The sequence below is a fragment of the Bos grunniens genome, chromosome 16 (genome assembly GCF_055505025.1).
Source record: "Bos grunniens cultivar Pamir isolate PY7600 chromosome 16, Bosgru_T2T1.0, whole genome shotgun sequence".
Classification (NCBI taxonomy): Eukaryota; Metazoa; Chordata; class Mammalia; order Artiodactyla; family Bovidae; genus Bos; species Bos grunniens.
In genome coordinates, this window is record NC_141180.1 from 5,979,694 (window position 1) to 6,003,913 (window position 24,220).

At 44.6% G+C, this 24,220-nt stretch overlaps 1 long non-coding RNA gene across 2 annotated transcripts; it reads left to right on the forward strand.

The window, feature by feature from the left end:
• Positions 1–347: 347 nt before the first annotated feature.
• LOC147356088 (uncharacterized) lies at positions 348–23,554 on the forward strand. 2 transcript variants are annotated; one of them, XR_015142608.1, is made up of 4 exons: positions 348–560; positions 7,524–7,611; positions 18,604–18,699; positions 23,205–23,554. It is a non-coding gene; the product is annotated as an uncharacterized LOC147356088 (long non-coding RNA). The 2 variants fall into 2 exon arrangements; XR_015142609.1 differs by lacking the exons at positions 348–560; positions 7,524–7,611 and adding an exon at positions 16,841–17,594.
• Positions 23,555–24,220: the final 666 nt, after the last annotated feature.

Consider the following 24,220-nt stretch of genomic DNA (forward strand, 5'->3'; position numbering starts at 1 on the left):
TCAGGACAGTTTAGTGTTGGGTACCAGCGATTCAGTGAGCTTGGCCTCAATCCCACACAGACTTGAAATCTCTGCTTCACCCTGTGGACTCTCCCTGAGTCCAGGAACAGGAGCAGCTGGGGCTGAGTCAGGTCAAAGCCTCATTCCCTAAATCTGAAGGTGAATGCAAGAGTGGGCTCTTTATAGACCTGGGGAAATGAGGAAAGCCAGCCTCCTCCTGAGTCCTCAGTAGGTTGTTGCCAGCCAGGGTGGAGCACAAGTCACATCATTCTACTCACAGGGCATGTAACTGGGTGGGACAGGGTGGCCTGAGTGGGGCTAGAGAGCTATTGAGTGTTGCCTAGGCAACAGCTCCAGAAGAGGTTGGTCCAGCCAGAGGCAGGAAGCTGATGCCACCGGGGGTGTTCCCTAGTGAGTGAGTGCTGAGTCACTTTGGTCATGTCTGACTCTTCGTGACCCTGTGGACCACAGCCCACCAGACTCCTCAGTCCTTGGGATTCTCCAGGCAAGAATACTGGAGTGGGTTGCCACGCCCTTCTCCACAGGACTTTCCGACCCAGGTACTGAACCCACATCTCTTACATCTCTTGCTGTGGCAGGAGGGTTCTTTTTACCATTAGTGCCACCTGGGAAGCCCTAGATCTCAACAAAGCTGGGAAAAAATTATCTGGCAGTGCCTAAAATGGGGATCCTTGTTCAAACAATTTTTTCCCAGCTTCGTTGAGATATAATTGACATATAACATGTGTAAGTCCAAGGTGTACAAAGTGTTGATTAGATACGCTTATATATTGCAATATAATTACCACGGTGGTGTTAGCTAACACCTTCATCACATCAGGTAATTATCATCTCTTTCTTGCAGTGAGAACATGTAAGATCTCCTCTGTTAGCAACTTTCAAGGGTACAGAACAGTATTGTTATCTATAATCACCATGCTATGCACTAGATCCCTAGGATTTATTCATCTTCTAACTGGAAGTTTGTACTCTGTGATCAATGTTTTCCTTTTTCCCTACTCCTCTGGGTCTTGGTAACCACCATTCTATTTCATGCTTCCATAAGTTCAACTTTCCGAGATTCTGAGTGTGAGAACCTACAGTATTTGTCTTTCTCTGTCTGGCTTATTTCACTTAGCATAAAGTCTTCAAGGTTCATCCATGTTGTTGCAAATGGCAGGATATCCTTCTTTCTCACAGCTGAATGATATTCCATTGTATATGTTTCTTTGTGTGTGCTCAGTCACTCAGGTGTGTTGGACTCTTTGCAACCCCATGGACTGTATCTGGCCAGGGTCCTCTGTCCATGGGATTTCCCAGACAAGAATACTGAAGTGGGTTGCCATTTCCTTCTGCAGTGGATCTTCCAGACCCAGGGATCAAACCCGGGTCTCCCACATTGCAGGCAGATTCTTTCACTGTCTGAGCCACGAGGGAAGCCATTGTATATATACATCTCAATTTCAGAGGCGAGCTCTTGGAGGAAGGAGAATGAGAAGAACAGGATGGGACAGAGGGAAGGGTTAAGGAGAACATATTTTCTGGACACTTGCTTTGGTTCTCATCATCAGGGAAGCTGTGAAGCACAAATTGCGTATAAAACATGATCCTCCTGAGCAAGGCTCTGGAGGTGGTGGGATATGGTAGTTATGACTTAACCCAAGGCAATTCTACAGACAAGGGAGCTGTGAACTGATATCTAGCCAATGCACAGCAACTAGGACACTTATACCTACAGGTAAAACATCTGGGTGGATGAAAATTGTGTGTACTTTATGGGGATCGTGTGACTATTAACAGTTGTGACTTAGCCCAGAGCAAGTCTCTACATCAGGCAGTCCCAGGAAGAGGGACTGTAAACTGGATATAGTTATGTCTCTTATCAAGAGTGGCCAGGCATTCATTCCTAGGCAACACACACATGTAAGCCATCAGTGCTTTCTATATCTCTGTAAAACTGTATCTCTAAAAACCTCTCTCACACTTGGCATTCAGACGTTGCACTTACACTGAAACTCAAATCAGGGCACTTACAAGTAAATCTGATGGTCTTGTTTATAAATTAAAGCTCACAGATTTTTACCCAAGAGAGATGGCTGATGACTCCTAAGAGAAGAATCTTAAAAACTAGCCTGCAGAATGCAGATTCCACAAGGTAGGTCTTCCCTAGAACCCTCACTAATATGAGCAGACCCATCTTTTGTGTGAACCTAACCAACACAGATGCCATGCTTAAATTGAATGAGAAACCCAGTTAACTGTGTCTGCTGTGCTAGATCCATGATATTTCATAGGTATCCTCTGTGTATGCAATCCAATCAGATTCACTGCTTCAGCCAGGTCTTCTGTGACCAATACTGTCTTCTATAAGGGTTACATTGCAATTAATCTTTCTCTACATCTCTTTTATTTTTAGAGATAAGTCAAAGGTAATGCTTGGAGAAGGTAATGGCAACCCACTCCAGTATTCTTGCCTGGAAAATCCCATGGACACAGGATCCTGGCAGACTACAGTCCATGGGGTTGTAAAGAGTTAGACATGACTGAGCAACTAACACACACACACACACAATGGTAATGGTACATTTTGGACCAGACTGAATGGAAACTTGAAGCTCACTCTTCATTTGGTCAAGCAGTGTGCTCCCACCTCCATTGGCTCCTGTCTTTCTTTCAGTGCAGTAGGGCCCCCTGAGCCCTTTCCCTGGTTCCATTCCACCTCTACCTCCAGTAGCCAAGTTGTCCTCTCATCCATTAGCTGCCTTTTACAAGATCTCCACTTATCCTATCAAAGCTGCTCTGTCTTCCGTCCCATGGGTCCTACTTTCTGTTAACCTGATAATACGTGGCATCGTGCAGGCATTTGTTCAGCAGAAAAGAATCTGCCTGCAGTGCAGGAGATGCAGGAGACCTGGGTTTGATCCCTGGGTCAAGAAGATCCCCTGGAAAAGGAAATGGAAACCCACTTCAGCACTCATGCCTGGAAAATCCCAAGGACAAAGGAGCCTGGCAGGTATTGGTCTATGGGGTCGAAAAGAATCGGACACCACTGAAGCGACTGAGCACACACGCACGCACATTTGCACAAGACCAGCTCCCAAATGAAATGCAAGTGATTTGCCTTGCAAATGTAAGTCAAATAAACACACATCTAAACATAAATTTATATTGCTCAAGAAAGGAAAGAGGAAAACAAGACGACTTTTTTGGTGACGGGTGGGAGAGGAAACTACAGCTCCCAGGGTCCGGATGGAGATGGTGTCTGAGGGGGAAACCCACCCAAGAACAATGAAGACCAGGAGACTCAGAAACAAAACGAGAGAAGGTTTACTAGTCAAACCAGAAAGGTTTGGGGTTATGGATATCACGCAGATAAAGGAAAAACCATGACCTAGGAATTAAAAAAAATAGATATGACATATTCAGTTTACTACCTAGTAGCTAATGTGGTCTTGGACACATTATTTAACTTCTCTGTGTCTCTGTGTGTTATCTTGTCTATTAAAGGGATACTGATAATCACGTCATGGGTTGCTAGGCAGTTGGATCAGGTGATGCATGTGAACTACTTAGAAGAACGACTGACGCACAGAAGGGACCAGCTAAATGCTGCTTTTCTCCTGTCCCTTACTTAAGTCCAAGAGTCACAATGACCTTAGTTTTTTTTTTTTTTTTTTACAAAAGGAGTTATAGATCTAGTAAAAGCATGCTGGATGTCAGAACAGAGAGAAGACTCATCCATCTGTAGTACTAGAGTGCTGAGGAAAAACTAACTTCTGCCTGAGATTGGAGTTGTTTGGGGGAACTACCCTTAAGGTGTTGCTCCTGCATGGAGTCTTAGCCACTGGCCCACCAGGGAAGTCACTTCCTTCTTCTTAGATACTGGTTTAAAGCTCACTTTTCACAGCTTCTAACAAGTAGTGGGAAGATTTTTAGTTTCATGACCTCTCTCCCTATAGTCAGGATAGATCATCCAATAAAGCAAAATCTTTAGGGCAATAAAGTCAAAAGGAGAGGAAATTTTCAGAGGTAATCATTAGGTTGAAAATCTAGTCCCTGAAAAATAATATATTTCTGAGTATTAGTGCTCATTATCCAGAAAAAGGGCTTCCCAGGTGGCTCAGTGGTAAAGAATTCACCTGTAATGCAAGAGATGCATGCAGGTTAAATTTCTGGGTCAGGAAGATCCCTTGGATGAGGGCATGGCGACCCACTTCAATATTCTTGCCTGGAAAATCCTATGGACAGAGGATCCTGGCAGACTACAGTCCATGGGGTCACAAAAAGTTGGACACTACTTAGTGACTAAACAAACAATCTAAGAAAAGAGCTTAGGTGGATTAAGAGGGAAGCAGAGAGGAGCTAAGGTCAAATGAGAGTTAACTGACAAAGCTGGTGCCTGTAGCCGAGAAAGACAGTGAACTCTGGAGATTAGACGTATGAATGTTGGAGTTAAACCAAGTTTGTTTCAGATCTTCATTTGGCAATTAGCTGATGTTACGGCTTCATTCCTAATCTCTGTCTCAGTTTGCTCATCTGCAAAATGGGCACAGCTGATGTTCCTATCCTGTAAGACTGTTGGGAAGGAAAAATGAGATAAAATACATGTACTCACACATTGTGTCAGTCAGTCAGTTCAGTCGCTCAGTCGTGTCCGACTCTTTGAGACCCCATGGATTGCAGCACGCCAGGCCTCCCTGTCCATCACCAACTCCCGGAGTTCACTCAAACTCATGTCCATTGAGTTGGTGATGCCATCCAGCCATTTCATCCTCTGTCGTCCCCTTCTCCTCCTGCCTTCAATCTTTCCCAGCATCAAGATTTTTTCAAATGAGTCAGCTCTTTGCATCAGGTGACCAAAGTATTGGAGTTTCAGCTTCAACATCAGTCCCTCCAATGAACACTCAGGACTGATCTCCTTTAGGACAGACTGGTTGGATCTCCTTGCAGTCCAAGGGACTCTCAAGAGTCTTCTCCAACACCACAGTTCAAAAGCATTAATTCTTCGGTGCTCAGCTTTCTTTACAGTCTAACTCTCATATCCACATATGACTACTGGAAAAACCATAGCTTTGACTAGATGGACCTTTGTTGGCAAAGTAATGCCTCTGCTTTTGAATAGGCTATCTAGGTTGGTCATAACTTTCCTTCCAAGCAGTAAGTGTCTTTTAATTTCATGGCTTCAATCACCACTGCAGTGATTTTGGATCCCCCCAAAATAAAGTCTGACACTGTTTCCACTGTTTCCCCATCTATTTCCCATGAAGTGATGGGACCAGATGCCATGATCTTCGTTTTCTGAATGTTGAGCTTTAAGCCAATTTTTTCACTCTCCTTTTTCACTTTCATCAAGAGGCCCTTTAGTTCTTCTTCACTTTCTGCCATAAGGGTGGTGTAATCTTCATATCTGAGGCTATTGATATTTCTCCTGGCAATCTTGATCCCAGCTTGTGCTTCCTCCAGCCCAGCGTTTCTCATGAAGTACTCTGCATATAAGTTAAATAAGGAGGGTGACAATATACAACCTTGATGTACTCCTTTTCCTACTTGGAACCAGTCTGTTTTTCCATGTCCAGTTCTAACTGTTGCTTCCTGACCTGCATAGAGATTTCTCAAGAGGCAGGTCAGATAGTCTGGTAATCCCTTCTCTTTCAGAATTTTCCACAGTTTGTTGTGATCCACACAGTCAAAGGCTTTGGAATAGTCAATAAAGCAGAAGTAGATGATTTTCTGGAACTCTCTTGCTTTTTCGATGATCCAATGGATGTTGACGTTTTGATCTCTGTTTCCTCTGCCTTTTCTAAAACCAGCTTGAACATCTGGAATTTCACGGTTCATGTATTGTTGAAGCCTTGCTTGGAGAATTTTGAGCATTACTTTACTAGCGTGTGAGATGAGTGCAATTGTGCGGTAGTTTGAGCATTCTTTGGCATTGCCTTTCTTTGGGATTGGAATGAAAACTGACGTAGCACACTCCAAATGATAAAATATTATTTTCAATATACTTGTGCATTGGTGACCCTGTGTAACTCCTTCCTTGGCTGCAGCATCTGGCCATGGAATGATTTATTCATCACAACTGCTGGCTGAGTGTAGGGCCTGCTGAAGAATCATTTAAAAGAAAGAACTCTAGGCTTGAGGGTCTGAAGTGGCAATGGAGATGAGAAAACACTGGTATTAGAAAGGTAGATGAGTCATGAATTCTACTTTGGACAGCCAATGTCTAGCTATTCATCTATTTATGCTCTGAGTCAACAAATGTTATTGCATCCATATTTGTATGAGGTGCTGGGGATGCAACCCTTAAGAAAGTTGTGATCTTAAAAGAGAAAGAAAAAGTAAAATTTTCATCAGGACCATAAGGGGCATGACGGGAAAATCAGGGTGATGTTAGAATTAAAGATGAGGAAAATCTCTCTTCAGAGGAGACATAATCAGAGACCTGAAGGATAAACAGGAGTCAGGCAGGCGAAGTCTGAGGGAAGAGGAAACATTGTATCAGGGACTCAGAGGCAGGGAAGCCCCTGGTAAGGTCAGTGGGAATTAGGACCAACTTGCATAGAGCAGAGAGGAAGAGGGAGGGGGATGTGTGAAAATATAGCTGGTCAGGCAGGCATGGCCTGATCCTACCGGTCCCGCAGACAACGTCAATGAGCTTAGATTTATTTCTAAGAACCACAAGAAGCTAATAAAAGGTTTACAGGAAAAAAATAATGCTTTCTATAATTTTCTTCAGCCAGTATTTTGAGTGTAGTTGCAGGAGGTCCAGCCAGCTAAGATGTTGTAGAAAGGACAGAGGGCAAGGTCTTCACCATTGATTCCCACTGACGCCAGGCCCTGGACATCGTGGGCAGTGTGGTCAATGAGACAGTGGGTGGGAGATTCTTATCTTCAGAAATGGATGTGGACGGTCCCTTATGACAGGCGTAGGGCTCAGACAAGGATCAGGGAGCAGGTGGAACTTGATCTGAGTTGGGTTGTCCTCATGTCTCTATGCGCAATGGTCTAAAATGATCCGGAGAGTATTTTGAATCCATGCAGAAAGTGCATCAACAGGATAGCCAGCAATTGTTAAAAGTCTCCCTCTGTATCCACAATGCGATTTTGAACGGCCACCCATGATAAGAGCGTATTATTCAATAACAGATTTGAAAATCACTTTTATTCAACAATTTCCTTCGGCCAATAGTAATGACAACCTTAGTTTTTGAATGATTACTATACCCAGGCTTTGCAGGAACTGCTTTACACACATCATTGTATTTAAACTTCACAACAATCTTGCAAATTAGTTGTTATTAAGCCCTTTCATAGATGAGAAGACCAAGGACTAAATTAAGAAGAAATATCTCATAAATGGTAGAGCTGGACTTAAGCTCAGGTTTACCTGAGCTTCATTTTCATTTCGTGATAACTAAAAAAATATATAAATAAATACAACTTGATGGAGCAAAATATCCTAACATTGATTACCTCATTTTATCCTGATATTGATTGCCTCACCCTGCCGTAATGCTTCCCAGATAAAGAAGAAGAGACCAAGAGGTTAAGGAACCTAGAAGAAATGGAGGCCTGGATGTAGACCACATTGAAAAGAACCAAGAGAGACAGGTGAGGTTAATTTTATTTTTATATTTTATTTGACCCAATATTTCTACTGTATCATTTCAATGTGGAAACAATATAATAATTGGGGCTTCCCTGGTGGCTCAGAGGGTAAAGCATCTGCCTGCAATACAGGAGACCTGCGTTCGATCCCTGGGTCAGGAAGATCCCCTGGAGAAGGAAACAGCAACCCACTCCAGTACTCTTGCCTGGAAAATCCCATGGACAGAGAAGCCTGGTAGACTACAGTCTATGAGACTGCAAAGAGTCAGACATGACTAATGTAATAATTATCAGCACAATATTTTATGTTCACTTTTCATACTTACTCTTCAAGCCCATTGCCCATTTGTATTCTTACAACACATAAAACAGTCGTTACATTTCAAGAGCTTGGCAACATGGTAGCCCCTTTATAACTTCTCTCTCGTCCCTAAATTTCAGTCACAAAATATGGAGAATATCTACTTCAAAATCTCCACGTTAAATTCAGGAGGCTATATCCAGTTTGCTTTGTTAGGCATTACATAGTCAAGGGGAGCTTATTTTCTTATCTCATTACATTCCATAGATCATAGTTCAGAGGATTTTCCTTTTCTGAGTCATGGACAGAGGAGACCATAAAGCACCCTGAATGTCAGGGAGACTCAAGCCCTGCTCCCTCATGGACATCAAGAGTTGATGGCACATTTACCGATGAGGGCAGATAAGCACTGAGGTCTGTGTGTACAGCAGGAGAGTTCATTGGTTTTATGGATCTTATTGTCAGAACGATTGGGAAGAGGCAGCTAATTTATTTGGGAGGGAGATCTGGTTCCAAGTGGAAGATAGAATGAATAGTTAATGTCACCTTTATTAGATGATTAGCTTGTTTTTAGCTTTTAAAATTATAGCCGAGAATCAAGACAGGAGTTGGCTTAGATTAGAAACTGAGCTTGAAAATGTTACTTTGGTCTTTCTGCCCAAATTTCTCTGGGCAGGACTGCTCAGCACCCTTCATTACCTCGTTCTTCTTCAATTTCCCTCCTTTTGGAACCACCTCCACTTCATTTGCGAGCTGATTTCACGATGGGGCAGAAATGTCAATCAATCGTTTGGCCATCAGTAGGAGAGCATCCCCAATCTACATTAGTCAGCTGGGCTGGTTTCCAGAGCATCGTCTCCTACACATGAATTATTACCTAAACATTACTGCTGTCAGCACATTCCGTGCTATACAACTTCCTATTATTATTTTTTTGGTGGACAACATTGAAATTTTAAACAGTTCAATCTTGCTTAAGTAATGTGAATTTGGTGGCTCTAGAAACAACTTTTGCCTCATCGGTGAGAATCCACCCACAACAGTGGGTGGGCTTAAATGCAGGCAGGGAGTGGGGTCTTGTACAAATGGAAACCCAGAGGCAGCTTTGATTTGTTTTCCCTTTTCTGATTTCATCCACTTCCCACCTCTACTTCTCTTTCCCTTTATTGTCAACGGCAAAATGAGGCTTCTTGTCTCCTGAGGTTTGGGTAACAGAGGAGAAGTGGAAGGAGCTGTGGATAAATCAGCTTGACATCAGCAGGGTCATGTAGTGTAGCTCAGGTCTTCTCTCACCAAAGAACTCGTGTGCCCAGGACCACTGAGTGCAGCCGGCTGTCTCTGTGATTCATCTGGACTCTACATTATCACGGGGGTAATAGATCTAGCTTGGGAACTCACAAACAGAATGAGATGGCTTTTGTCTCTTTTAAAACTCCGGAAAAATGGGTCATTTATCATTCTGCAGTGTGTGTGTGTGTGTGTGTGTGCACGTGCGCACGTGCGTTCACACATCCATGCGTGTATGTGTGTATGTTTAATAGAGACTTTGGGGAGCATAGGGCCACAGTCAGAATTCAGTTGGTAATATTGGGTGGGGGAGTCTGTTAAATCAGGTGGATCAGCCAAAAGTCCAATTATACTTGACCGGGGAGACCAGGATTGGCTGGTGGCCAAGTTGCAGTTATATAGAAAAGAACGAATATCCCAAAGGTACCAAAAAAGAGAGAGAAAGAGAAAATTTCAAATCCTAGGCCAAACATCAGAAACCAGTGGAGGTACGAAAGCTCAGAAATGGAACCAGGAAGCAGAAGCGGGGACGTGATGAGTGTGGGCCAGGAATGAGGACTTGGGTTGCTGAGGCAATCCTTGGCCTTGATACTGGGCTCTTTATAGCCTTCCTGTGTGGGCAGGAACTAGGGTTAGCTAGCTTAGGACACAGAGGAAAAGGCAGTGAGTGTAACCGCCTCAGGCAAACTGAGGAGGTGGAAAGAGAAATGATTCCCGTGGCTGGTATTTGCTTCCGTTTGCGCTCTGCTGAGGAGTGTGATGTTAGACACAGCTCTGGGCACCGTGGCCCGTCTCCCTGATTGCTCTCTCTGGAATCTCCCACGTGTAGTTTTTTTTTACCATGAGTGTGCTTAGACAAATGTTCGGGTTATAGAAACACTTTCCCGTAGGGTCCTGTGATCTCACAGCATACATCTTGTCTAAGTGTCTCAATCCCTGTTCCTCCTTAGTGAAGGGTCTCAATTTTGACTGTAGGTCACTCCATTCCTGAGCCAAATTCAGGAATGTAGGTAGGACCCATGCAAAAATCCTCACCCTGCATTGAGCTGGGAGAATAATCAATCCACTTTGTGAGGCCTTGGATCAAGCAATTTAGCTACATAGACTCCTGGTTTTCCAGGAGTTCTATCTTTCTCCTAGGTGGACCTTGGATCCCATGACCTATTCCTGGGGACTTAAGTAAGCCTTCAAATTATGGAGCTTCTCACAGTTTTCCAGCATAGGGTTGGTCCACAGGGCACTCTGCTAAGGTGTTGGACTTTTCTAAAACCGGTCACTTCTGGGGCTGTCCTCAGGGGAAAGGCCTCCTTGATCTTGAACTGAACTTTTTCCCTGGCCGTTTTCACTGGGGGTGTCAGGGAAGGAGCATGGGGGTGGGTCCTGCCCTCTAGATTGGCCCCTACTTTAATCTTCAAGTCCTAGGCAAACTGTGGCTGGCTGGGTCACCTCTGATGATTGTAGCAGACTCCAATTATGGATATTTATGTTTTCTGTTCAAAAGCATAATAACACTCCATGCCAGTTTATCTTAGTAAACCTTAAATCTTTGTTTAGTTCCCTGGAAAACAGAGCCTGAGGCATAACTTATGGCAAATGCTTTATGGTGTGTTCGTGGAAGAGGTGATCCCAGAGAAGCAGGATGGAGGTGAAAAGGAACTGACATAGGGCAGGAAGAAAGTCAAACAGAAGGCAGCACGTGGTCAAACTGGCCATGGCTTGACCAGAAAATACGGCCATGTGTGCCAGCCTTGTGGACTATAGCCCACCAGGCTCCTCTGTCCATGGGATTTCCCAGGCAAGAATCCTAGAGTAGGTAGCTGTTCCATTCTCCAGGGGATCTTCCTAACCCAGGGATCGAACCTGGGCCTCCTGTATTGCAGGCAGATTCTTTATTGTCTGAGCCACCAGGGCTAGGTATATTTGCCTAAAAGAGTTGACATTTATGAATGCTTACCTTAAAGGAAAAACCAATTTCTTATATATATTAACTCATTTGTTCTTAATAGTAATGCTATTAGTAGCTCTGTTTCATGTCAGAGATGAATGTTCAGAGATGATTGAAGGTAGTTGAAAACACATTTGAACCCAAAGAGTTTGGCTGTAGAGGCTAGTACCCAACCATACCATCGTATTTCATATTGAAAGTTCCTATAGGTGATTCTTTGGGATTGAAATGAGAACTGACCTTTTCCAGACCTGTGGCCACTGCAGAGTTTTCCAAATTTGCTGGCATATTGAGTGAAGCACTTTCACAGCATCATCTTTCAGGATTTGGAATAGCTCAACTGGAATTCCATCACCTCCACTAGCTTTGTTCGTAGTGATGCTTTCTAAGGCCCACTTGACTTCACATTCCAGGATGTCTGGCTTTAGGTCAGTGATCACACAATCATGATTATCTGGGTCATGAAGATCTTTTTTATACAGTTCTTCTGTGTATTCTTGCCATCTTTTCTTAATATCTTCTGCTTCTGTTAGGTCCATACCATTTCTGTCCTTTATCGAGCCCATCTTTGCATGAAATATTCCTTTGGTATCTCTGATTTTCTTGAAGAGATCCCTAGTCTTTCCCATTCTGTTGTTTTCCTCTATTTCTTTGCATTGATTGCTGAAGAAGGCTTTCTTATCTCTTCTTGCTATTTTTCGGAACTCTGCATTCAGATGTTTATATCTTCCCTTTTCTCCTTTGCTTTTCACTTCTCTTCTTTTCACAGCTATTTGTAAGGCCTCCCCAGACAGCCATTTTGCTTTTTTGCATTTCTTTTCCATGGGAATGGTCTTGATCCCTGTCTCCTATACAATGTCACGAACCTCACTCCATAGATCATCAGGCACTCTATCTATCAGATCTATGCCCTTAAATCTATTTCTCACTTCCACTGTATAATCATAAGGGATTTGATTTAGGTCATACCTGAATGGTCTAGTGGTTTTCCCTAGTTTCTTCAATTTAAGTCTGAATTTGGCAATAAGGAGTTCATGGTCTGAGCCACAGTCAGCTCCTTGGTCTTGTTTTTGCTGACTGTATAGAGCTTCTCCATCTTTGGCTGCAAAGAATATAATCAATCTGATTTCAGTGTTGACCATCTGGTGATGTCCATGTGTAGAGTTTTCTCTCGTGTTGTTGGAAGAGGGTGTTTGCTGTGACCAGTGCGTTCTCTTGGCAAAACTCTATTAGTCTTTGCCCTGCTTCATTCCTTATTCCAAGGTCAAATATGCCTGTTACTCCAGGTGTTTCTTGACTTCCTACTTTTGTATTCCAGTCCCCTATAATGAAAAAGACATCTTTTTCGGGTGTTAGTTCTAAAAGGTCTTGTAGTTCTTCATAGAACCTTTCAACTTCAGCTTCTTCAGCATTACTGGTTGGGACATAGACTTGGATTACTGTGATATTGAATGGTTTGCCTTGGAAACGAACAGAGATCATCTGGTCATTTTTGAGATTGCATCCAAGTACTGCATTTCGGACTCTTTTGTTGACCATAATGGCTACTCCATTTCTTCTAAGGGATTCCTGCCCGCAGTAGTAGATATAACCCATTCCAGTTCATTTCAGTTCGCTGATTCCTAGAATGTCGACATTCACTCTTGCCATCTCCTGTTTGACCACTTCCAATTTGCCTTGATTCATGGACCTAGCATTCCAGGTTCCTATGCAATATTGCTCTTTACAGCATTGGACCTTGCTTCTATCACCAGTCATATCCACAACTGGGTATTGTTTTTGCTTTGGCTCCATCCCTTCATTCTTTCTGGAGTTATTTCTCCACTGATCTCCAGTAGCATATTGGGTACCTACTGACCTGGGGAGTTCTTCTTTCAGTATCCTATCATTTTGCCTTTTCATACTGTTCATGGGGTTCTCAAGGCAAGAATACTGAAGTGGTTTGCCATTCCCTTCTCCAGTGGACCACATTCTGTCAGATCTCCCCACCATGACTTGCCCGTCTTGGGTTGCCCCACGGGCATGGCTTAGTTTCATTGAGTTCGACAAGGCTGTGGTCCTAGTGTGATTAGATTGGCTAGTTTTCTGTGAGTATGGTTTCAGTGTGTTTGCCCTCTGATGCCCTCTTGCAACACCTACCGTCTTACTTGGGTTTCTCTTACCTTGGGCGTGGAGTATCTCTTCACGGCTGCTCCAGCAAAGCACAGCCATTGCTCCTTACCTTGGATGAGGGGTATCTCCTCACTGCCACCCTTCCTGACCTTCAACGTGGGATAGCTCCTCTAGGCCCTCCTGTGCCTGCGCAGCCACGGCTCCTTGGACGTGTGCAGATGACACCATCCTTATGGCAGAAAGTGAAGAGGAACTAAAAAGCCTCTTGATGTAAGTGAAAGAGGAGAGTGAAAAAGTTGGCTTAAAACTCAACATTCAGAAAACGAAGATCATGGCATCCGGTCCCATCACTTCATGGGAAATAGATGGGGAAACAGTGGAAACAGTGTCAGATTTTATTTTTCTGGGCTCCAAAATCACTGCAGATGGTGACTGCAGCCATGAAATTAAAAGACGCTTACTCCTTGGAAGGAAAGTTATGACCAACCTGGATAGCATATTCAAAAGCAGAGACATTACTTTGCCAACAAAGTTTCGTCTAGTTAAGGCTATGGTTTTTCCAGTGGTCATGTATGGATGTGAGAGTTGGACCATGAAGAAGACTAAGTGCTGAAGAATTGATGCTTTTAAACTGTGGTGTTGGAGAAGACTCTTGAGAGTCCCTTGAACTGCAAGGAGATCCAGCCAGTCCATTCTGAAGGAGATCAGCCCTAGGATTTCTTTGGAAGGAATGATGCTAAAGCTGAAACTCCAGTACTTTGGCCACCTCATGCAAAGAGTTGACTCATTGGAAAAGACTCTGATGCTGGGAGGGATTGGGGGCAGGAGGAGAAGGGGACGACAGAGGATGAGATGGCTGGATGGCATCACTGACTCGATGGACGTGAGTCTGAGTGAACTCCGGGAGTTGGTGATGGACAGGGAGGCCTGGCGTGCTGTGATTCATGGGGTCACAAAGAGTCGGACGTGACTGAGTGACTGATCTGATCTGATCTGATCTGATAGGTGATTCTTCTCAGCCATGAGGATTGAGAACCATCCTTACATCTTTCCACCTGTACCTAAGCTAGGAAGTAAAGCTGGAAGAGACATCCTAACATTCTTTGTAATGGAATAGAGGCGGCTTTCCGTAGCTCATTGAGCCAAGTTCTACATCCTCTTTCTTAATCTCCTCTTTGCCAGCAGCCTCTTGGGGTACTGTGTATGTGTGTGCGTGTGCATGCATGTGTGTGTGTATGTGTGTGTTCATATGTCTTTCTGGCCTCCCTGTAGTTTGCTCACTTCAATTCTGTTTGGATAAATATATGTGCCCTGAAGTGTTTCAAGGAACATAAATAGGATATGTTGAATTTGACAGAATATCACAAAATATTTCTGTTCACACCAGGTTTTGTTATTCTCCTTAGAAATACATGTGTGTTGACACGCACAAACCCTCCAACCTTACTTGTGTGTGTGAAGTTATCTGACAATGTTTCTAACCTTAATAAATGTTATCTGGATCCAGGGCTGTTCTTTGGGAACATAGTACAAAGAACGTCTTATAAGGCATTAGTAATACATTCTTGACAGATGATGCTGTAACAAGCTGTTCCTAGAACAGAGTCATTATAACACAGAGATAATGTTAGAACAATGGATTTTATTTTCAGCAAATGCACATACCGGAAAGAAGAACAGGTAATGATCGCAGAGTCTGACGTGTGTGAGCATGTATGTATGTGTATATGTTTGTGTATGTTTATATCCAGAAGGCAAATGAAAACGGCATTGCTATTTAAACCCTCCAGAAAAAAGTTGGGGAGTCAGGTCTTGGTATGTAAATCTAGTCACCTGTGTGGGTACCCTTAGTAACTAACCCGGTAAGTCACTAAAACCTAAATTAGAGTATATTTCATCATTTTACAGGTGAGGAAACTGGGACCAGAGGAAACTAATTGTTAGTTGGAGATAAAGCTAGGATTTTACCTTTATGTTAGATCTTCCAGCAGCTTCTCAGGCCTAGATGGTAAATTTTTAAGGTGCTCAGGAGAACTCTAAGGCAAGGCCTTTGGGGCTCTCTCTCTCTCTCTGGCCAAGAAATATGTTTTTATAATGCAGATTCCCCAATTCTTTGGACTCTGAATTGAATATCTGATTATATAGTCCTGGGCGGCCTTGATCTTATCTTCCTCAATCATGAGGAATTGGATTAATAGGCAAATGTTGTCCTCAGTTTCACAAAAGGGGAAACGTGAATGATAAAAACTTCAGGCCAGTGATCTTGATGTTCACTCTTAGAAAAGTCCTAGAGTGTATTATTAAGCAGATGGTCTGTGAACACACAAAACGTAAAGAGATGACTATTAGAAGCAGCCATGATTTCCTACAAGAAAGCCATGCTGAACGTCCTCAGCTCCTTTTTTGATATCTTCATTAATCTCGCAGACAGGAATGATGGTGGTGGGGTGGGTGGTAGAGAAACAATGACAGTATAGTTAAACTCTGACAGAGTTTCTCCTGGTATCCTCTGGAATGACCTGGAAAATACAGGCTGTGAATGGATTTAAGGCTGATAGTGCAATGTCATTCAAAAGAGAGTTGATCTCTGGAATGATATCTAAGGGGAGGGAGGTCTCTAGGAGCATCTTAAAGGTTTTTGCCTGTCTCTGTCATGTTTCAAGAATTTATCAATGACTCAGATGAAACATTGACCCTGTGCTTATCAAATCTGTGATGACACAAAGCAGAGGTCAGGTAATATGACAAATGATATAAACAAGTCTCAAAGGATCTTGATATCTGGAAAGATAGGTTGAAAGCAACAAGATAAATTTTACAAGGATAATAGTAGAGCCTTAGTTTTCAGGTTTGAAAGGCAGCTTGATTTTGCAAATAGAGGATAAAGAAGAATTGGTTTGAATACAGTTTATAAAAGAAATATTTGGGCGAGTTTCAGGTGACCATAGACTTTACCAGGATGTACACGTACATTTCTCTGCCCTGTTATTTATATGTGTATGAATAACATGAGGGCCTGCCTCTTCTCTCCTAGTTGGAGTCGCTCAGAGCCCTCTAGTCAGTTCTGGGCTCTGTACTTGGGAAGGACACTGAAACAAAAGAGGGGGGACCAGAAGGCTGAGAAATGTCTGGGTATCTTGTCAACAAAGATTGATTGCGCTGGCAATGAGTTTAGAAAGAGAATACTGCAGGAGGCAGTAACAGCTGGCTTCAGGTATTTGAAAGTGTCCCACGGAGAAGATGAATTGGACTATTCAGTTGTGTTCCAGAGGCCAGAAATGGGGTCTGTGAATGGTAGGAGAGGGAAATGGATATGGACTCAACGTACAGAAGATTAGAAAAATAGCTGGCAGTATCTAGACGTGGACAAGGCAGACTTCCAAGTTAGCCGGCTCCTGGTCACTGATAGGCTTAAGAGCAGAGGTTAGGCGACCAGCTGAGGACCAGATGCTGCTGCTAAGATTCTCCTACAGAACGGGTGGGTGGGCTAGGGGATCTCGCTGATGGCTCCCAACTCTAGGATTACAGTTTGTTCTCTGAGTCAAGCCACCTCTGCTAACCCCTAAAGGGTGCTTGACCCTGATTACAGAAGCCCCTGTCCCATTGTCCATGCCCTACTCCGTAACTCTATAGGAGAAGATGGAAAAAGGGAAAATAAACAGCTGTAGGGAGAACTGGGATTGTCAAAAAATTCGGTTTGTTCTAGGTTCTCGGCTCTGAGCTCTACAGAGAGCAGCTGCCCCTCCAGACAGCCCAGATGCCGGAGGAGATTCTTGCACTTCAGATGAAAAGGAGAACGGCCACTTCTTTGAAGTGCATGTATCAAAGCTTTAATAAGAGCTAATAAAACCGTTATGTTGGGTTCACATCTCCTGAGACTAACAAGTCAAAGCCTCCCTGAGGAAAGAAACTGTTATATAACTGTTCTTATGATTTCCACTTTCCCCACATCAATCCTTAATTAAAAGACCACAATAATTATTTTGTATTCATTGTAGAATATTAATTAAATCTTAATTGATCTGTCCAGATTTTTTTTTTTGCAGCAATGAAGTGGCTAAAAAGTGAACACAAGGTCGAGCCACCTGCGTGAACACCTGGGCAGGGGGCCCCTAGGAATCTTTGCTGTCCCACAGCTTCTAACGGTGTGGCAGTGAATTCCTTCATCCATGAAGGGTTCACATTTCCAGAACGATTTTTCCCAGACAAGGACAGGTCACCTCTCGGAGCTCCAGGTGCACTGACTACCAGTCTTTGGAAGAAGGGACTGTACTGTCCGTGGGCATGAAGAGTAAAGAGGGAGGCTGGCAGCTCGAATACCCAGAACCAGAGACAGTCCAGGTAACCAGCATCTGGTTGACCAGGAGAGGTTTTTCTGGAAAGGAAGAAAAACCTAGAAAAACCGATGGCTTCTGTGCCAGTTACATGCTAGGAAGTGGGTGTTATGATCCTGAATACCCAGCTGAAGAATCCAGAGAAACAGTTCCCATCCCATGGTTGTTCAAGGTCAGATAGATTTTCAATGGCAGGCCTGGGATTTGAACTTCAGCCAGCCTAATCAGTCTCACTACCCTGCATAGACTCCAAGTGTATATATTTCTCAGTCCATGAAGAGTGGCCAGCGGGATGCTTTCCAGAGTGGGGCATATGAACTTACCTGTGAAAAGGTCTCAAACACCAAGCTGCCACCTGCCATTCTGGTTCCCCAGGGATCAAAGAAGCTGTGAGCAGCCAGGCAAAAGAGGGGTTCAAGCCAGAGGGTCCTGGGGACGGTGAGCGCTCACAGTGACAGAAGGACGTGCTCCCCCCAGCCCAGAGCTCTGGGGGAGCCTCAGGCTGAAGGGCAGTGCAGGGGAGTGCAAAGCAAGAAGGGCCTTGAATCTAAGAGCCAGCTGGAGAGATGGAGACTGGGAGGACCCCTTCCTGGTTGGAGCCGATTGACCAAACCCTCAGGGATGGGAGAGACCCCCTTCGCGTGATGAGCCAGCAACTATTCTAAGTCAAGGAGTTGAAGAGGAAGAAGAGGAGGGATGCGGGGGGTGGACAGAGCTGAAGGGGTGGTTGTGAGAAAGCGAGGGGCACACCGTGGACCCTGCTCTTTCTTTGAGGGAAAGGGGCCACTCCTGATGTCACTTTTGATTCATGGGACAAGTTGCAGTTTATCTCACTTGTCTGTTCTTGGTGCCTAAGAATTTAAATATTGCTGTGTTTGGGGGCTAAAACAGAAATGCGGGTTTTACACTTGCACAGTAATTAGGCACCCATAATCAGGACAGAGGAGAAGCGGGTTTTGATGAGAAAATTCTAGGAAACTTGAATCCTCATTCGTCCACCTCCTTTCCCCCACCAGGATGGAAGATACCAGCCCAGCTGGAGGCGCATCAGGGTCTGGAAGGAGGACCCGCATTGCCAGCCCTCTCCCAGGTGCTTCTGGACCATGTTCTGAGTAAGCAGGTTGCCCATCAGTGCTGCAGGGAGGCGGCTTGGGATCCAAAATCTCGGTGTGTTCACACTCACATCTGTCTATCTGACCGAAGTGCCCTGTGGACATCCTGCATTTTGCTTTTCTTCCTGCTCACAGCAAAGGGGCAAAACAGCTGAACCCTTTCTCCATATTAATCCTTTGGATCTTTCAAATTCCCCAAGTCCTCGGAGTTAATTGGGAAGCAGGGGGTGATACAATCCTGGAGAATCTGGAAGCCTTGACTCTGGAGCTTCCCCGCAAGCCTGGCCTGATTCTACACTCAGTGACTGATTGGAAGGACCGAGATAACCATCACAGCTTTTCAAGACCAACAGGGATGGGAAACATGATGAGAGGAAAGAGTTTGGGAAAAGCTTCTGGTCAGGTCAGCTGTTTGGCAGCTTACGCTTTTTCTGTGTGTTCCGTATGCTCTCCCTAGGGCCAGGGCCTGTGTTCCCACGGGCGCCTGGAGCAACGGTGCACGTCTGTTTCCTAGGTTGTTCTTTGTGCTCAGCCCCCTGCAAGTCAACACAGCTTCTTCCAGGCTGATCCCGTGGTGCTAGTGTGTAGTGAGCAGTTTCTGAAGGGCCCCCAGGTGGCTCCAGTGCTGTCAGGTGGGGTGGGAATCAAGAGCCCACCTGCCCAGGGGGAACCCTTTCTGAGCTACTTCGGAGTAGAGACTGAGCCTGGAGCACAGTCTTCACTCCCCAGGCCTCTTGGGAGCCGTGCATCAGGGTCCTCCTGATGCCCTGGGGTCTGCCCCTCACCCCCTAATCCCAGGTCGTGGGGATTTTCCTCTTCAACCCGCTAAAACCAGGTTATCAACTCTCAAGTCTCTGCCGGCCCCCTTCAGCAATTGGCATATGTAAATTTGATGGATTCTGCCAAGAAGAAAGGCCTGGCGGGCAAAGATCTCTTGGATGAGACCCCTCCAGGCTGGGCAGACCACAAAAACCCTGACAGCCTGTAGGGGTGTGAGCTCATTGGGTAGTTACCAAGCAATGGCCCCTTCTCCTCTTGGGGTGCCCCTCCCAGAGCTTTGACATTTATTTTGGGGTGGGGAGCTACTCACAGTTTATCTTTGATGTCTTTGAACCTCTAAACCTTAACCCTAAGAGGTGACTGGAAGGAGGACTTGTGACTCAGGAAAGAGAGCCACAGAGGCAAAGATTCTAGACTGGACTGTGATGTCTTAGGTAAAGCATGTTTTTTAATTATTTATGAGTCAGTTTTACTTCCTCTAAATTTGAGAGCATTTGATTCATTCATTTATTCATTCTCCTTAATATATGCTAATTTATATCCAGTGCTGTGTGGGGCTGTGTAGCAAATACAAAGGGAAGCAACAACAACATTTTAAATCACTCACTCAAAATATGCCTTTCTATGCAAAGTATGCTGAGTACCAGCAGTACTGGCATCACTCGGAAGCCTGCTAGGAGTGCTTGAGTTCCACTCCAGACTGTGAATCAGAAACTGCATTTGACAGGATCCTCTCACTGATTTGTGCACCCATTAAAGTTTGAGAAATACTGACGATGTGGATAACACTGTCCTCTGCTTTAGTACACGTCATCTCAGGATACACGGTCCTCTCCATAAGGGGCTCGTAATCAAGGATGAGAGAAACGGATTCTGACAGATCCCCATTCGACAGTGTAGGGAACATCGTTAAAGAGAAGGGAATAGGATATGATGGGAATTCAGAGGAGTAAGTGATAGCCTGTGCCATTCTTTCAGTCATTCATTCTAAAAAGACTTGAACACTTGCTGTAAGCCACGTACTTGACTGCCTGCTGCGAAATGCAAATAATGCTAGAACTATTCTATTTTTACGGAGCTTAACTTCTAGTGCGTAAAGACAGGTAATAAACAAGTATTATGCATAATTCCACATAACGATGAGCGCTGTCAAGGCAATAAGCAAGGTAATATGATAGTGGCTAGGGTGAGGGGGTGGAAGCTACCTTCCGGCTTGGTCCAGATATGCCTCTTGGAGGAGCTGAAATCTACATATGATGAGGAAACCATCACGGAAGATCTGAACTGTGGGGTTCGGGAATAGAAGGTGCTGGGAGGGTGGACAGAAAGAGGCAGGCTTCATGGAGCAGAAGAGTCTGACCTTATCCTGGCGCAGCAGGAACTGTAGGGAGCTTGGTAAGAGGTGAAAGCATAGAAGCTGTGAGGAGCCGGCTTTTGTAGGGCTATGTGGGCAGTGGTGAGGGTTAGAGTGAAGTTTCCTCTGAGTGCAATGGTAATAATACACATTGATATATAATTAAGACACAGAATTTGGCTGTTGTGTGAAGACTAGACCATGGGTAAGGTGGTCAGCGGGGAGACCAGGTAGGAGGCTCCGGCAGAAGTACAGGCAAGTGATAACTAAAATGGTAGGTGTGGACACAGAGAAGTGGGTGGATTGGGGATACATTTTGGGAGGAGCATCAAAAGCACCTGGGAAATATCTTTCAGGAGAGGTTATAAGCTAATGAGATGGGCTTTGAAGAATAAGTAGGGATTCCCTAGGCAGACTTTCAGATTCTAAGCTTAGAAGACAAAGAGTCTGGGGTCACGTATTTTGGAAGAACAAGTGTCCTTCACAGCATTCTTCTAAAAAAAAACAAGGAAAAATACTCTAAAGTACATATTTCTCATGGCTATACACTTATTTCCATTCACAGTGACAGCCCTCAAATGTGGGGTAACTTTCCTCTTTTCTGAGCAAGGTTCTCCCAATCCCTCTACCAAGCTCCATATTTCAAAGACCGCACTAAGCACTTGGGAGAAAAGAAAGGTCTCTCTTTTTTCCTTCCAGTAGATCAGTGGTTGGTCCTAGATCTGCTTATGTACACCTTCTCTTAGAAGAGACTATTTTGGTCTTGTGAGCAGTATGTTTTCAGTTCTAAACTCCAGAGCTGCCCCAGAAACCACTCAATCCAACCAGGAAAATAAATGTGAATATCACTAACTCAGCAGCCTGGCAGCTGCAGACGATCCCATTATGTCAATCACCATCAGCAGTTCACTGTAACTGGTGGGCTGTCATTCTCCTGGAGATTAATTGCTAGGAACCTGTGGTATATATTAATAGATCATTTATTCAGATTGATCTTTCACCCATTGATCTTCAATCTCTGCACATGGCCAGGTAGCTATCATTCTGCAATCTGACTTCTGGGGCCAATCTTTACTCTAAAAGACCCTCCTGGGATTTCTTAGCAAGCAGAGTAGCCCCATGAAGGCTCCAGGTCCACAGACCACAGCTGCAGTCAATCTCCTTCCCTCTCCAGAGAGCCAAGATGTGCTGCTGCTTCCTGCCTTTCTGCAATTTGATGTTTCGTATCTTAAGCTCCAAATCTGCAATCAAAGCACTGCGGTCAGGGTGTGATCTGAATCACCCCTTGAATAGCTCTACACCTTCCTTCTTATAAATGTGAGCTCTTTCCTCATCCCCCTGCTTTCTCTGTGCCGCTCTCATCATTGGACCAGAGAGAGAACCCGAGGTTCACCCCAGTCCTTCAGCTGCTGCTGCTGTTAAGTCACATCAGTCATGTCCAACTCTGTGCGACCCCAGAGATGGCAGCCCACCAGGCTCCTCCATCCCTGGCATTCTCCAGGCAAGAACACTGGAGTGGGTTGCCATTTCCTTCTCCAAAGCATGAAGGTGAAAAGTGAAAGTGAAGTTGCTCAGTGGTGCCTGATTCTTTGCGACCCCATAGACTGCAGCACGCCAGGCTTCCCTGTCCTTTACCATCTCCTGGAGCTTGTTCAGACTCATGTCCATCCTCTGTCGTCCCCCTCTCCTCCTGCCTTCAGTCTTTCCCAGCACCAGCGTCTTTTCTGATATGTCGGCTCATCGCGTCAGGTGGCCAAAGTATTGGAGCTTCAGCTTCAGCCGTCTGTTATGGGCTGTATGCATATGTTGAAGTTTTAACTCCAGTATCTCATCATGTGCTGTCTTTGGAGATAGGGCCTTTAAAGAGATAATTCTGGTGAAGCGAGGTGGGCTCTAATCCAATTGGACTGCTGTTAAGGATAAGAGCAGATTAGCATACGGATGTGTATACACGTGGCAGAAAGACCATCTGAGGACATAGTGAGGAGGCAGCCATCTGCAAGGCGCGGAGAGAAACTCAGAGCGGAACCAACTTTACTGACACCCTGATCTTGGACTCCCAGTTCTAAACCTGCAAATAAGTAAATTTCTGTTGTTTGACTCACCTAGCCCATGGTACTCTTGTTATGGCAGCCAGAGCTGGTGGGCACACCATCTTTCAAGTCTCTTGATAATCGCACCTTTTCTAAAGAATTTCTTGAACTCCCTGATTAGCTTAGGTCATCCTACTGTCTGCTTCCACATCTCTGTCTTTTTCCTGCTCTAACACTCATCATGCTACATTATAATTACTAACTTAATTGTTCGTTTTAAACAGTCTGTCAGCTCCACAAGGCCACGGTCAAGTCAATCTTGTTTATTCCTTTTCTAGGTATGAAAAACAACCCTAATTGTTGTGGCAGATAAACCTACACATCTCAGCAACTCAGCACAGAAGTCAATTTCTCATTCATATCACAGTCTAACCTGGCCCCAAGATTCAAGGACTCAAGTCTCCATCTGTGGCTGCATGTTCCTCTGGATCCCTGAAGGACTTCTGATTCACCTGGTAGATGTGGAATGAAAAAGTGGTCATTGGTGGGAGGTTTCTACCAGTCAGAGTAGAAAGTGGAGTGCCTCACTTCTGCTCATGTTCCATTGGCCAGAACTCAAGCCACATGGCTTCATGTAACTGCAAGGGAAGCTGGGAAGTGTAGTCCAGTTGGATGCTCAGGAAGCAAAGGAGAGCATGGATATTGGTGAACACTAGGAATTTATGCCATCTATCTCTGGCACCAATCATAGTGTCCAAGTCATAGTAGGTACTTTCAGTGCAGTCTGTTCAGTCGCTCAGTTGTGTCCGACTCTTTGAGACCCCATGAATCGCAGCACGCCAGGCCTCCCTGTCCATCACCAACTCCCGGAGTTCACTCAGACTCAAGTCCATCGAGTCAGTGATGCCATCCAGCCATCTCATCCTCTGTCGTCCCCTTCTCCTCTTGCCCCCAATCCCTCCCAGCATCAGAGTCTTTTCCAATGAGTCAACTCTTCGCGTGAGGTGGCCAAAGTACTGGAGTTTCAGCTTTAGCATCATTCCTTCCAAAGAAATCCCAGGACTGATCTCCTTTAGGATGGGCTGTTTGGATCTCCTTGCAGTCCAAGGGACTCTCAAGAGTCTTCTTCAACACCACAGTTCAAAAGCATCAATTCTTCGGCGCTCAGCCTTCTTCACAGTACTTTAGCAATGTTTTAATTAATTAACACATTAACGTCCACAGGTCATGCACTGCACCTTAGATGAAACTCGGATAGGATGGTTTAGAATCACAGGCCCAACTTCTCTCCTTGGGGCATGCATACATGCTTAGTTGCTCAGTCATATCCGATTCTTTTGCAACCTCAGGGACT